General features: G+C 41.5%; 1 protein-coding gene across 7 annotated transcripts in view; it reads right to left on the minus strand.

Annotated features, from left to right (window-relative positions):
• The window catches only part of CNOT1 (CCR4-NOT transcription complex subunit 1), a 102468-nt gene extending 90047 nt beyond the window's left edge, over nt 1–12421 (minus strand). For 6 of the 7 annotated variants that reach the window (XM_019455753.2, XM_019455750.2, XM_019455754.2 and 3 more), the window contains exon 1: nt 12302–12419. The gene's annotated coding sequence lies outside the window, so the exon portion shown is untranslated. Of the gene's footprint in view, nt 1–12301 lie in introns of all 7 variants that reach the window. The other variant, XM_019455755.2, reaches the window with a different exon arrangement.
• Nucleotides 12422–12472: the final 51 nt, after the last annotated feature.

Here is a 12472-nt window from a genome sequence, read left to right on the forward strand (position 1 = left end):
TCCCCATTCCAAGAGCTAATAAGAGTGGCTCACTGTGACTAAACTGTACCAAAAAATGTGGTTCATGTTTAACACCTACCTTCCCTCCAGGAACCTGGAATTTTAATGGGTGACAGGCAGAAGGTGCCTATAACAATCCTAGGCACTGTGTCTCTAAGGAGCTTCGCTGCTGGGCAACATTTTGCACATATGTGTTGTCACAATTCCTTGTTGAAGGAATTAAGTGTGTCTGATGTGACTCTACTGGGAAAGGCACTGGGAGAGGTTCAGCTTGGAAGCATGAGTCCAGTTTCCTCAGACTTCACCTCATATGCCTTTTCCCTTTGCTGATTATGCTTTGTATCCTTTTGCTGTAATAAATCACGGTCCTAAATACAATCCCCACACACTAACCCTGACAGTGGCCAAAATGAAATGTCTTCTGGAGGTAACTAAGACCCATTTTGTGGCTTTCTTCTCTTTTATGTATAGAACCCATCTCAGACTTCTAGATTTTATCATAAAGATGATCCTAGAAGCTACATGAATTGGTTTAAGTATATTTTAGGGAATAAGGGAGTAGGAGAGACCAGGTAGATGCTTACCAAATCTGTTTCCTCTCCCTGGCTAAACAGCTAGACTACATTTTTCAGTCTCTCTTGCATAGGTGTGGCCAAGATTCTAAGTTCTAGCCAATAAAACGCAGGCCAAAAATGATACCAGCCACTTCTGGACCTTGTCCATAAAACCTCATACTCATGACCCTCTGGTTTTATCACCATCTGCCAGCTAAACAAAGAGGACTCCCTCTAGAGAAAAACAATGCCACAAGGTGGAAGGAGCCTGGGTTCCTGAATTACCACACAGAAGGCAACCTAATGAACACTCAATGAAAGTTATCTGAGGAAAGTTATCGGAGTATAAATGTCTACTCTGTTAAGCCACTGATATCTTGGGGTTGTTTATTACGTTAACCTGCTTTGCATACTAACAGACGGCATGATCTGGTAAACATTTTTAGAAGCTACTCTTAACAATGCAAAATACTGAGAAAGAGGAGGTCACAAGGAAATTTGATAAGAGGGAGGGGCGCCTAGGTGGCTCAGTTGGTTAAGACTCTTGATTTCAGGTCGGGCCATGATCTCACAGCTTCAGTTCGAGCCGCGCATCGAGCTGTCTGCTGTCAGCACAGAGCCTGCTTCAGATCCTCTGTTCCCCACCCCCTACCCCTGCCCTGCTCAAGCACACGTTCTCTCATCTCTCAAAAATAAACAACAACAAAAGATTATAGGGAAAGCAAAGTGAATGCATTCAAGAAAGAACTGCAAGGACTCTCTGAAACTGTGAATAAGCAAGACAAGTGAAGGAAAAGGAGCAAATATATTTCCACTAAGCACCTGGATTCCACTTACTCCTGACATGAAACAACTAAGAGAATACATGGCAAGAAAGAAAATGAAGAATTTGGACAGGACTATGAATTATAGCCTGCAACATAGCAAGGGTGAGCTACAAATAATAGATCTGGGAGTCATCAACATATAAAAAAAAAAAAAAAGACAGGATAGAACTACAGAATGAAAATAAGAGCGTCTAGAGAGAATCCTAAGGAAGCTTAGTATTTCAGGGTGGATAAAGAGGAACTCAAGAAAGGAAATGAAGAGTAGCCTGAGAAGTGGAAAAAACTTAGAATGCATAATATCAGAAACCAAGCAAAGTCCTCTACTTAGTGGTAATAAGTAAAACCTACAAACAGCATCCCTAAAGAGAGCCTTAAGGATGAACCTTCACCAAATGTCCATTGTGGCAGACAGCCTCTAAAACAACCCCAACAATCCCTAAAATGTCTATCCTTATGTAATCCCCTCCCCTTATGAGTGGGATGGACCTTAAGTGTAGCTTCAAAAGAAGGAAATAGTCATTTCCAAGTGTACGTTACAAAAAAGACTGACTTTTGTCTTGTTTACCTCTCTCTGAGCCTATGCTCTAAGCAAGCTGCCATGCTGTGAGTATGGAAAAGGCATATGTGGCAAGCAACTGATGTCTCCAAACCAACAGCAAGAATTTGAAGCCAGACAAATGCCACGTGAGTGAGCTTGTAAGATCTCTCCACCCTTCAGCCTTGAGATGACTGCAGCCCGTTAATACTTGCATTGGAACTCTGTGAAAGACACTGAGCCAGAAGCACCTAGCCAAGCTGTGCCTTAGAAATAAAGAACAAGAAAGGTTAAATAGCTAAATTCAGAGGTATTTTGTCATGCAGTAATTGATAACTAATATACCTATAGTCTGCAGAAATTGGGGGGGGGGGGGAGATTTTTTTTTTAGGTTTATTTATTTTGAGAGAGATAGAGCACATGGGGAGGGGCAGAGAGAGAGGGAGAAAGAGAATCCCAAGCAAGCTCCGCACTGTCAGCACAGAGCCAGACGCGAGGCTCAATCCCACGGGATATGAGCTGAAATCAAGAGTTGGACCAACTGAACCAACTGAGCCACCCAGGTGCCCCCATGGGGGAAAGATTTTAAAAGGTATAGCTGGCAGTATACCAAAACTATATAGAAATTATAAGTTATCAGAAATAGCAACTAACTGATCATTGATAACCTTCAAGGGGAAAGTTAGTGACTACCAGAAGGTAGGCCAAGATGCCTCCATAAAGTGGACAATGCATCAGGTAATAAGACCAGGGTCTACTTCAAGCCCCAGCCCCTCCAAAACCTCCCAAGCCACTTCAGATCATCTACAGGCTAATCTACCTTCTCTCCCCTTCAATATGTATGATGCACTATAAAATTAGGGGCGCATTGGTGGCTCAATCAGTTAAGCGTCCGACTCTGGCTCAGGTCATGATCTCACGGTTTGTGGGTTCGAGCCCCGCATCAGGCTCTGTGCTGACAGCTCCAAGCCTGCAGCCTACTTTGGATTCTGTGTCTCCCTCTCCCTCAGCCCCTCCCCTTCCTATGCTCTCTTTCTCTCTCTAAAATAAACATTAAAATTTTTAATTTAATCATAAAATTTTTTAATTTAATCAAACTGTTCACTATTGTTTCATGTGTATTATCATTTATATCAGGCTCCCGTAGACATGCCTTGGGTTTTATTCCATAGCTCTTCCTCACCATCACTCCCAACCAATCAGCTTTGAGGGCACTGAAAACATTCCAGAACTCTGAAAAATACAATACCAATATTAATTTCTAGGACCCTAAAATATAATTTGACTAGGCCTAACAAAAAGGAAAATGTAGCCCAAGTTTGGCAAAGTTCTTCCACCTTCATCACCCATGAAATGGAGATAATTTTCCACAGTCTCATTTCACATTGGTTTGTCTTTAACTGTAGAAGCATCTTTACATTATGTATCACTAAAAAAGTTTACTTGATAGTATTTTTCTTAGGACAAGATGCATCCCAATTTCAGAGATGTTAAAATGTTGAAAATTTGTTTTATAATCAGTGAAATCTGTTATTCCTTCTCTTTACGCAGTCTTTTCATATGTGCCACTGTGAAATTAAAGTAACTTGTGATTTACACCAATAATAATTGGCTCTAAATTAAATAAAATAATCCTGACAACAAATCTGAACCTCAAGAGGGTATTTACTGGAATAAACTAGAAAGCAATGTAATCTCCAAAAGTTTTTGTTTTCTTTTTAATTTTTTATATTGGGGTGGGGGGAGGCAGGGGAGAGGGGCAGAGAGAGAGAATGAATCTCAAACAGGCTCCTCACTCAATACAGAGGCCAAAGCAGGGCTCAATCCCAGGACCCTGGGATCATGACCTGAACTGAAACCAGCCAACATTCAACCGACTGAACCAGCCAAGCGCACCTGCTAAAACATTCTGAAATGCTTAAATTTTTTTTTTTAACATTTATTTATTTCTGAGAGACAGAGAGTGATTATGGGAGGGGCAGAGAGAGAGGGAGACACAGAATCCGAAACAGGCTCCAGGCTCCGAGCTGTCAGCAGAGCCCGACGCAGGGCTCGAACCCACAGACTGCGAGATCATGACCTGAGCTGAAGTCGGCCGTTCAACCAACTGAGCCACCCAGGCGCCCCTTAAATGCCTGAGTGGGAGAGCCACTAGCACACAATGAGAATGAGAGATGAAATAAACATCACACAAAGGACAGCACCACCAACAAAGAATTATCCTGCCCAAACACCAACAGTGCCCTTGCTGAGAAAATGGCTTTTGCATCCACTTTCCATAAGGTGAGCCCTAGATGTGAACACCTCAGGTATGACTTTCCACAAAGTTAACACAAAGCCAAGCACAACTTAAATTCATCAGATGATAAGAAATAGTGTATCGTTTTCGTGAAGTGGCTACCACAACTTATCAGAGAAACAGTTTATGCACTATATGCACTAACTCAGCCAACTATTTGTTGAGTACTGACTATGTGTCAGGTATTTAAGATACATCCGTGAAGAGACATACACATATGCCTGCATTCCCACTGGAGGTGAGAAATAGTAATCATTAGAAATTATAAAACATGTTAGGAGATGCTAAGTACTATAGAAAAAGAAAAAACATCAGGGTAAAAGTGAGCCAGAGGACAGGAGGGATGCAATTTAAGTTTTCTGACGGTGGTCAGAGTGAGCCTTATTGAGAAAGAAGTCTTTGAGCAGACTTAAAAGGAGCTGAGGGGTTCAGCCATGCACATATCTGAGAGAATGTTCCAGGCAAAAGGATCAATCAGTTGGTGCACAGGCTTCCTAAGAGACTGCGTGGCATCTGTAAGGCAAAGCAAGGAGGTCAAGTGTAGTTGAAGGAAACCAACTGGGGGGACAGGGGTGATAAGTTAGGGGGAAATGGAGAATACATGAGTAGGTATAGAGCAGAGTTAAATTCTATAGGTAATTAAAGGACTCTGGCTTTTATGAAAGACAAATGGAGAATCAACGGATGGTCCTGAACAGGACAACATGATATGACTTTTAAAATACAAGAATTACTCTAGATGATGAACTGAGAAGCAAGGATAGAAGCGAGGTAGATAATAATAGCACATTAAGAGACAATTAGTCACTGAAACTCAACACAGAAGAACTCTACAAAGCTATATACAAATATGCCAAAACTAAGTATATCAAGATATCATACCAATGTTTTGTGGTTGCCAGAGAACTTGAGGGCTTACTGATACAGGAGTGACTAAATACTTTCATGTAATTTCTACATTTTACATTTAGATACACGATCTCAACTTCTGTAATCTTTGGCATATTTGTCTGTTTGAAAAGGGAAGGGGAAAATTCTTTTTTAAGATTTTTTTTTAACGTTTATTTATTTTTGAGAGCGTGAGTGGGGGAGGCGCAGAGAGGGAGACACAGAATTTGAAGTAGGCTCCAGGCTCTGAGCTGTCAGCACAGAGCCTGACATGGGGCTCGAACTCACAAACATTGAGATCATGACCTGAGCTGAAGTCCGCCGCTTAACCAACTGAGCCACTCAGGTGCCCCTCTTTTTTAAGATTTTAAGTTATCTCTACACCCAACATGGTGCTTGAACCTACAACCTTGAGAGACCAAGAGTCACACATTCCTCCAACTGAGCCAGCCAGGGACCCCTTTTTTGTTAACATTACTTTTCTATTTCTTTATATACAGATGATAGATTTTTCTTTTTAAGTAATCTCTACACCCAACGTGGGGCTTGAACTCATGACCCCAAGATCAAGTGTCACAGGCTCTACCAACTGAGCCAGCCATCTGCTTTAGGAAAGGGGAATATTCTTAACAGTGGGCATATACATGGTAGACTTAACTCTCCATTACCCAAACTAAAGAGTAAAAACCAAGTGTAAATAATCCAATCATGAACATCCCAAAATTATGTATTACTGAGGTCAAAAAAGCCTAGTATAAAACTTGTTTTTTAGAACCCAGCTGACAAGGGATAAGGAAATATCCAAAGGCATAATGGTCAACAAATAGTAAATAGGTATGAAATAATAACAAATGGGACATGAGCTAACTTGCTTCCTAACCATGCCACTTTACACAAGCAATTTTTACTCAATTCAATAGAATCTTAAAGATGTTAAAGAACATTTAACAGCCTCTTGTGGATATTTTCAGAATTTTACAAAACTTAATCCAATCCATACATCAGCATAGTTTGAAATACTGTTAGTGTTAGCAAATAAATCTTTTTTTTTTTTTTTTTTTTTTAAGTAAGCTCTTCACCCAATGTAGGGCTTGAACTCATGACCCCGAGACCAAGAGACCCATGCTCTGCAGACTGAGCCAGCCAGGCACCCCCAATAAATCCCTATTTTTAAAAAACTGAGCAAGTGGAGAACTAGAAAAGTATGCCTACTCCAAAGTCAGAAAGGAATCAAGTTTTTGACTTGGAATCAACTAAATATTCAGAAGCATCTTCCCAGAAGTAACTGCAAAACTATAAAGCAATATAGTGTATAATATACTCAATTACTAAAAGATAACTGAGACTCCTTCATGGAGCTACTTTAAAAATGTAACTACACCAAGAGAACATATTTGTTCTAACAAATACACATATTTGTTAGAATTCAATTTACAGTGCTGAAGAACATTGTAAAACCTCAGTCCTTCCCCATCCTTCAGAGGTCTTAACAGAAGTGCAAGTTAATTTACACTGAGGTTAAATATTAATCACACAATAACTCCAACAGAAAAGACCACCTGTTTGTCACACTACAGTTTTCTATTTTTACACTGAAGAGAAGAAAAACTCAAATCCTGTGTCTCATCCTCCAAAAACTTGCTGGGGAAAAAAATCTGTATTTGCTTTAATCACAACTAAGAAAATCTCACCCAAATACACACTGGTGGTATCTCACAATATATGTGTATCAAGTCATTACACTCTACATATAAAACCTATACACTCTACCTATAAAACTTACATGATTGTGGGAATGCAAGCTGGTGCAGCCACTCTGAAAAACAGTATGGAGGTTCCTCAAAAACCTAACAATAGAACTACCCTACGACCCAGCAACTGCACTACTAGGTATTTATCCAAAAGATATAGGTGTGCTGTTTCGAAGGGACACGTGCACCCCCATGTTTATAGCAGCACTATCCACAATAGCCAAAGTATGGAAAGAGCCCAAATGCCCATCGATGGATGAATGGATAAAGAAGGTGTGGTATATACATACAATGGAGTATTACTCAGCAATAAAAAAGAATGAAATCTTGCCATTTGCAACTAGGCGGATGGAACTGGAGGGTATTATGCTAAGTGAAATGAGTCAGAGAAAGACAAAAATCATATGACTTCACTCACATGAGGGCTTTAAGAGACAAAACAGGTGAACATAAGGGAAGGGAAACAAAAGTAATATAAAAACAGGGAGGGGGACAAAACAAGAGACTCACAAATATGGAGAACAAAATGAGGGTTACTGGAGGGGTTGTGGGGGGGGGGGGATGGGCTAAATGGGAAGAGGCACTAAGGAATCCACTCCTGAAATCATTATTGCACTGTATGCTAACTAATTTGGATGTAAATTTTAAAAAATAAAATTTAAAAAAAATTAAATTAAAAAAAATAATAAAAGGGGCACCTGGGTGGTTTAACTGGTTAAGGTCTGACTTCAGCTCAGGTCATATCTCACGGTTCGTGGGTTCGAGCCCCGCGTCGGGCTCTGTGCTGACAGCTCTGAGCCTGGAGCCTGCTTCAGATTCTGTGTCTCCCTCTCTCTCTGCTCCTCCCACACTCATGCGCGCTCGCTCTCTCTCTCAAAAATAAACATTTAAAACAATTTTTTTATAAAAATAAAAATATTAAATAAATTTAAGAAAACACTATTGTGTGTCAATCAGGTCAATAAAATGGGGGGAAATCACATATTAGGAGTAAAGGAAAATTTTCCCTTGATAATTAATTACCTAAGAAACAGTTTAATTCTATAGAATTAGTATTTTTTTTAAGTTTATCTATTGTGAGAGAGAGAGCATGCGCACGCACACACAAGCAGAGGGAAGGGAGAGAGTAAGGATGAGAATCCCAAGCTAGCTCTCTGCTGTCAGCACAGAGACCAATGTGGGCCTCAAACTTACCCATGAGATCATGACCTTAGCAGAAACCAAGAGTCGGATGCCTAACCAACTGAGCCACCCCAGGAGCTCCTGATTCTACAGAGTTATTATTAATAGACATAGTGTGATGTGCTAAACTCCAATCCACTCAATGAAAGTGAAACCCTGAACTACCAATCAACCTGCAGAGATTTTAACTGTAAGATGACAAACATTCTTTCAAAAAAACAAATGGCTGACCACATAGATGATGCTCACTTTTTTGATGAATAAGTTCACAGACCTTTCTTTTCCTTGTACTGAATTCAAGCCGAGTGTGAAAATACAAAATGAACACTAGGGTAGAGTAGAAAAACCTGGTCTGACCTTAAACTAAGTCACCTTACTTTCCTCAGCTTCAATTTCCTAAAGGATGATACCTTAATTCTGTATGACCAGCTTTCCAAGTTTAACCATCTAAAAGATGTCAACAGGATTATAAGTATACAGTCCAAAAAAAAATCCTCTATAAATCTTCCCAAGTGTAACAAATGAAACATTTTTCAATTACAATTCAGGGCAATTACATGTTTTTGTGAGAAAGCGGAGATTCCTTACCCACTATAAAATGAGGCAGAAAAACTTATTACAAAGCAAAACAGTGTATGCCATAGGTAAGTGAAACTGGCCAAAAGGTATAGAAGAAATCAATTTTGCTTAGGAAAATCACAGGAAAGATTTATAGACAGTATACTTATGTCTGAACTGAAATGATGGATGTTTCGGTAGATACAAACAATGAGATTCCAGATAAAAGGGGCAAAGATGCATTCAGGAACCACTGTGTAACAGTCTTTTGACTATAGCATAAGACAGTAATAGGATGCCACAGGTAGGGAGGGATCAACAGTTACACAGCTCTAGGCCAAGGGATTTGAAGGACTTTGAGCAGAGGATGGCTATTTTCAAACCAATGATTTAGGAGGCAATTTGGGTGTAAGAATTAACAATATTCCTGGAATCATTTACACCCAGAATGTACTTACATACTACTTATGTAATAAAAATAAATAAATAATAAACAAACCATAGGGCAAAAATAGTGGAGATTAGTTAGAAAGCTAGTGCAAAAAAGACAAAAGGGGATGATGCCTGGCTGGCTCAGTTGCTAGAGCATGGGACTCTTGATCTCGGGGTCATGAGTTCAAGCCCTATGTTGGGGGTAGAGAAGAGAGACAGAGAGAGAGAGAAAAGGTCTGAAACAAAGGGATAACTATTCTTATGATTAGTGTACATAAAAACTTTAAACATTACATTTCAAAATCATGAGCTATAACTCCAAGGTGACAAACTTTGAAACTAATTACCTGAAAGGGAAAATGCTGAGCTCTTGATGAGGATTAAGAACAGTAAGATGATGTCTTTCGAAACATAACTTCATTCCTTTTTATATTTTACGTAATCAGTTCAACAACACATTCATTACACACAAAAAAACCTCTCTTGAAAACTGTTTAACACCGCATTCAACATATTAGGAATTTCCTCCTGACAACTGTTAACAACATTAACCAAGACATTTTATCCTGGAGGTTTATGCAGAGCTTTCCAGCATTAAAGACAAAATGCATTTCTTAAACCTATACTCTACACTTCCAAAGGCTGCATTTCCTTCAAATCTCAGCACAGGGTTTCAGATTAAGTCTACACTTCTAATTACTGACTTTTCAAACAGTGCTTTTCAGTGAACTGGTTTTATTTGCTTTGCTACATCCTTACAAATGTATGAGTGAAATGTACATTAAAATAGTGTGTATATAGAGAGTGCTAAAGGTTTTGAGCCCATTTTAGCTTTGAAACATACTTCCCAAAAATTGTGAGCAAAGAGAAAAGGAACTGTAGGATTTTTCTATATATAAGGTCTTAAAATAAGACTCAGTGGGATACCATTTTGAAAGGTCCCAGCAGGAAGCTCAGTTTGGTCACAGGGCCATTTAAGAAGTGCTTCAGCTAATATCTTTAAATGACTTGAAAGTTAGTTTTGTACTTTAATAAAGTATACCAAGTTCATAAAATATAGCATTTCAAAATGGCAATTATTTTTGTTCATTTGAGAGGCAGAAACATCTTACCAAAAATTAGTGTCTTAAACAATGTGTGAGCATTCAATTAAAATTATTATGGACAAATTACCTTCCACAGCATTGAGTACCAAAGATTTCTTACCTCATGGAATGAAATAAAAATTCAAGTTCATCAATTCAGGCTGGTTAAAAAGAAAGCTTTTCATAAGTAAGTCAGAATCTAACCAAAAACCTACTTGGAAAACCCAACATGCAAGGATGAATATGAGATTAGTCTTTACGCATGTCTTGAAGAGACAGTAAGCATCTCGTCTCCTGTCCTCACACAGTAGTTTGGTTTTTAAATGACACAACCCAAAGTTCAAGGGATGCCACAGCACTTAGCCTGACAAGAGTCCATGGTGACGGGACCGGGATTTAAACGCCCAATATAAAGTTAGAGACTAGAGAGAAAAAACTAAGCTAGAAACTAATCCAGCTGAGTTAGGAACCAAGAGCATTTCAGTTCAGTTCCTCCGTGAAGCCACAAAACCCTGCCTTAAGACTTCTAAGGTTACAATCTTAGGCAAAAAACGGAAATGCTTTCAGTGATGAATGGTCAAGTCTTTGTGCCTTGATTCCGATGAAGGACTTGGGACCCACACTTGTTGAAAAGGGACCAACGGTCTCAACTCTCAACAAGTTTTATCAACGTGCTTCCATTTCAGTAAAAGTACAACTAGATGCCTAAAATTTTATGTATCATCAGCTCATTTTCTACTTAGACAAGGTAACGATTTGCTGTGTCCTAAAACAAGATTATTTAAACTGTTACCGTATATTTTATTAATAGTTAAAACACTATGCTGTCAATCTGTGGAAAGGTAGGAATGTCAACCTGTGTCACAGATTTACTAACAGATTACTGAAGAGCTCTACAAAAACAGGTTTGTTCTTAATCTGTCTGACCTGCTTTCTAATTTTTTACTTGTCCTCTCACTTTTTTCATCTAAGTATCCCTGTTCCTACCAAACGGATCATCACGAGAGCATTGTTCAGAATCCCCGTCAAAGTACGCAATTATTGGCTGTTAAAATCAATCTCCCAAGGCAACAGAATTACACAGAAATAAGGAGAGAAACTAAGGATCGTTACGCAGCTTACAGTAAGAAAACAGGCTTTTTTATTGGAGTCCTAAGAAATGTGACGTTAGATTGGGTGGCTTGAGGGGAAAAGTTTACTTCTCCAAGTTTATTTTAAACGCAGCATTTCCAAGTCCACTATCAGGCATCTCCTTTTTGTAAAGTACAAATCTTACTCCTGGCGGGGGGTAATTATCTGTGTGAGGCCAGGTGGGTGAATTCTGCAGCGGGACTGGTAACGAGTAACTGAGTAAGTATTTCGTGTGCGGCCTTAAGCAACCTCTGCAAAACCTGGAGGAAGGCAATCCCTCCCCAGCCGCGAAGCCTCCGAGCGGTCGGCTCACTAGGGGGGCACTTCCCACGGGAGAGCAGAAGCCGCCACTACGGCACAGACAGCGGCCCCAGTGAAGGAGGGCCGACTTCGGAGAAAGTCGGAGCGCCCCAGCGCGCGAGTGGAACAAAACCTGTGGCGAGAAGTAATGAGGAAGTGCTCGCTCCCGCCGGCCCCTCCCACCGGCGGACACCCGAAACACCAGGGGTTTGACAACGTGCCGGGGGCACCGGGAGTGGGACTGCCAGCTCCGGGTCGACCAGAAAGAAGCAGGAGCCTACCAACTACTCCAAACACGGACCCTCGCCTCTGGAACTAGGCCTCGGGGGCCGAAGCCCACTGCACCCGTCCGGAAGCCCCGAGAGAAAGGGGCAGTTGAGGAGCTCGCGGGGGCTGAGGAGGGTGCAGCCCGCGCGAAGCGAGGCCCAGCCGTCCGAATTGCCGCCACCGCCGCCCTCAAGAGCCTCCAGGCCCGGGCCGGGGACCACCCCGGGTCTCACCCGGCGCTCTGCCCTGCGCTCCGGGAAGCCTTCAGCCCCGGCCTTTTCTCTTCAGAGCCCAAAGAGTACGCGAGTCGTGGGAAGAGCCCGCCCTCTCCCGCCTCGCCACTTCCCCGTCCCGACTGCCCCTCACTCCGCGGAGCTCCGGGAAACGCTCCCAATGGCCCCTGGACCACCCCGTTCCTTCGCCCACCGGCACTCGCGGTCCGTAGCTGACACTGCCAGCCGGCCCCAGCCCCCTGACCCCGGCCCACCTCACCTCAGGCGGCTCCGGCAGCGCTGGACACAGGAAACTCCTGAGTCCCCGACTCCGGCTCTCCTCGACCCCCTCTTCGGTTAACTCCGCTTGTTTCTCTACAAAATGGCGCCGGAGGTCGCGCGCTCACGTCGCGGCCTTTCCCCTCCCCGTTCCCATTTCATCATTCGCTGC

The sequence above is a fragment of the Panthera pardus genome, unplaced genomic scaffold, assembly GCF_024362965.1.
Source record: "Panthera pardus isolate Hobbes unplaced genomic scaffold, ASM2436296v1 HiC_scaffold_18, whole genome shotgun sequence".
NCBI lineage: Eukaryota > Metazoa > Chordata > Mammalia > Carnivora > Felidae > Panthera > Panthera pardus.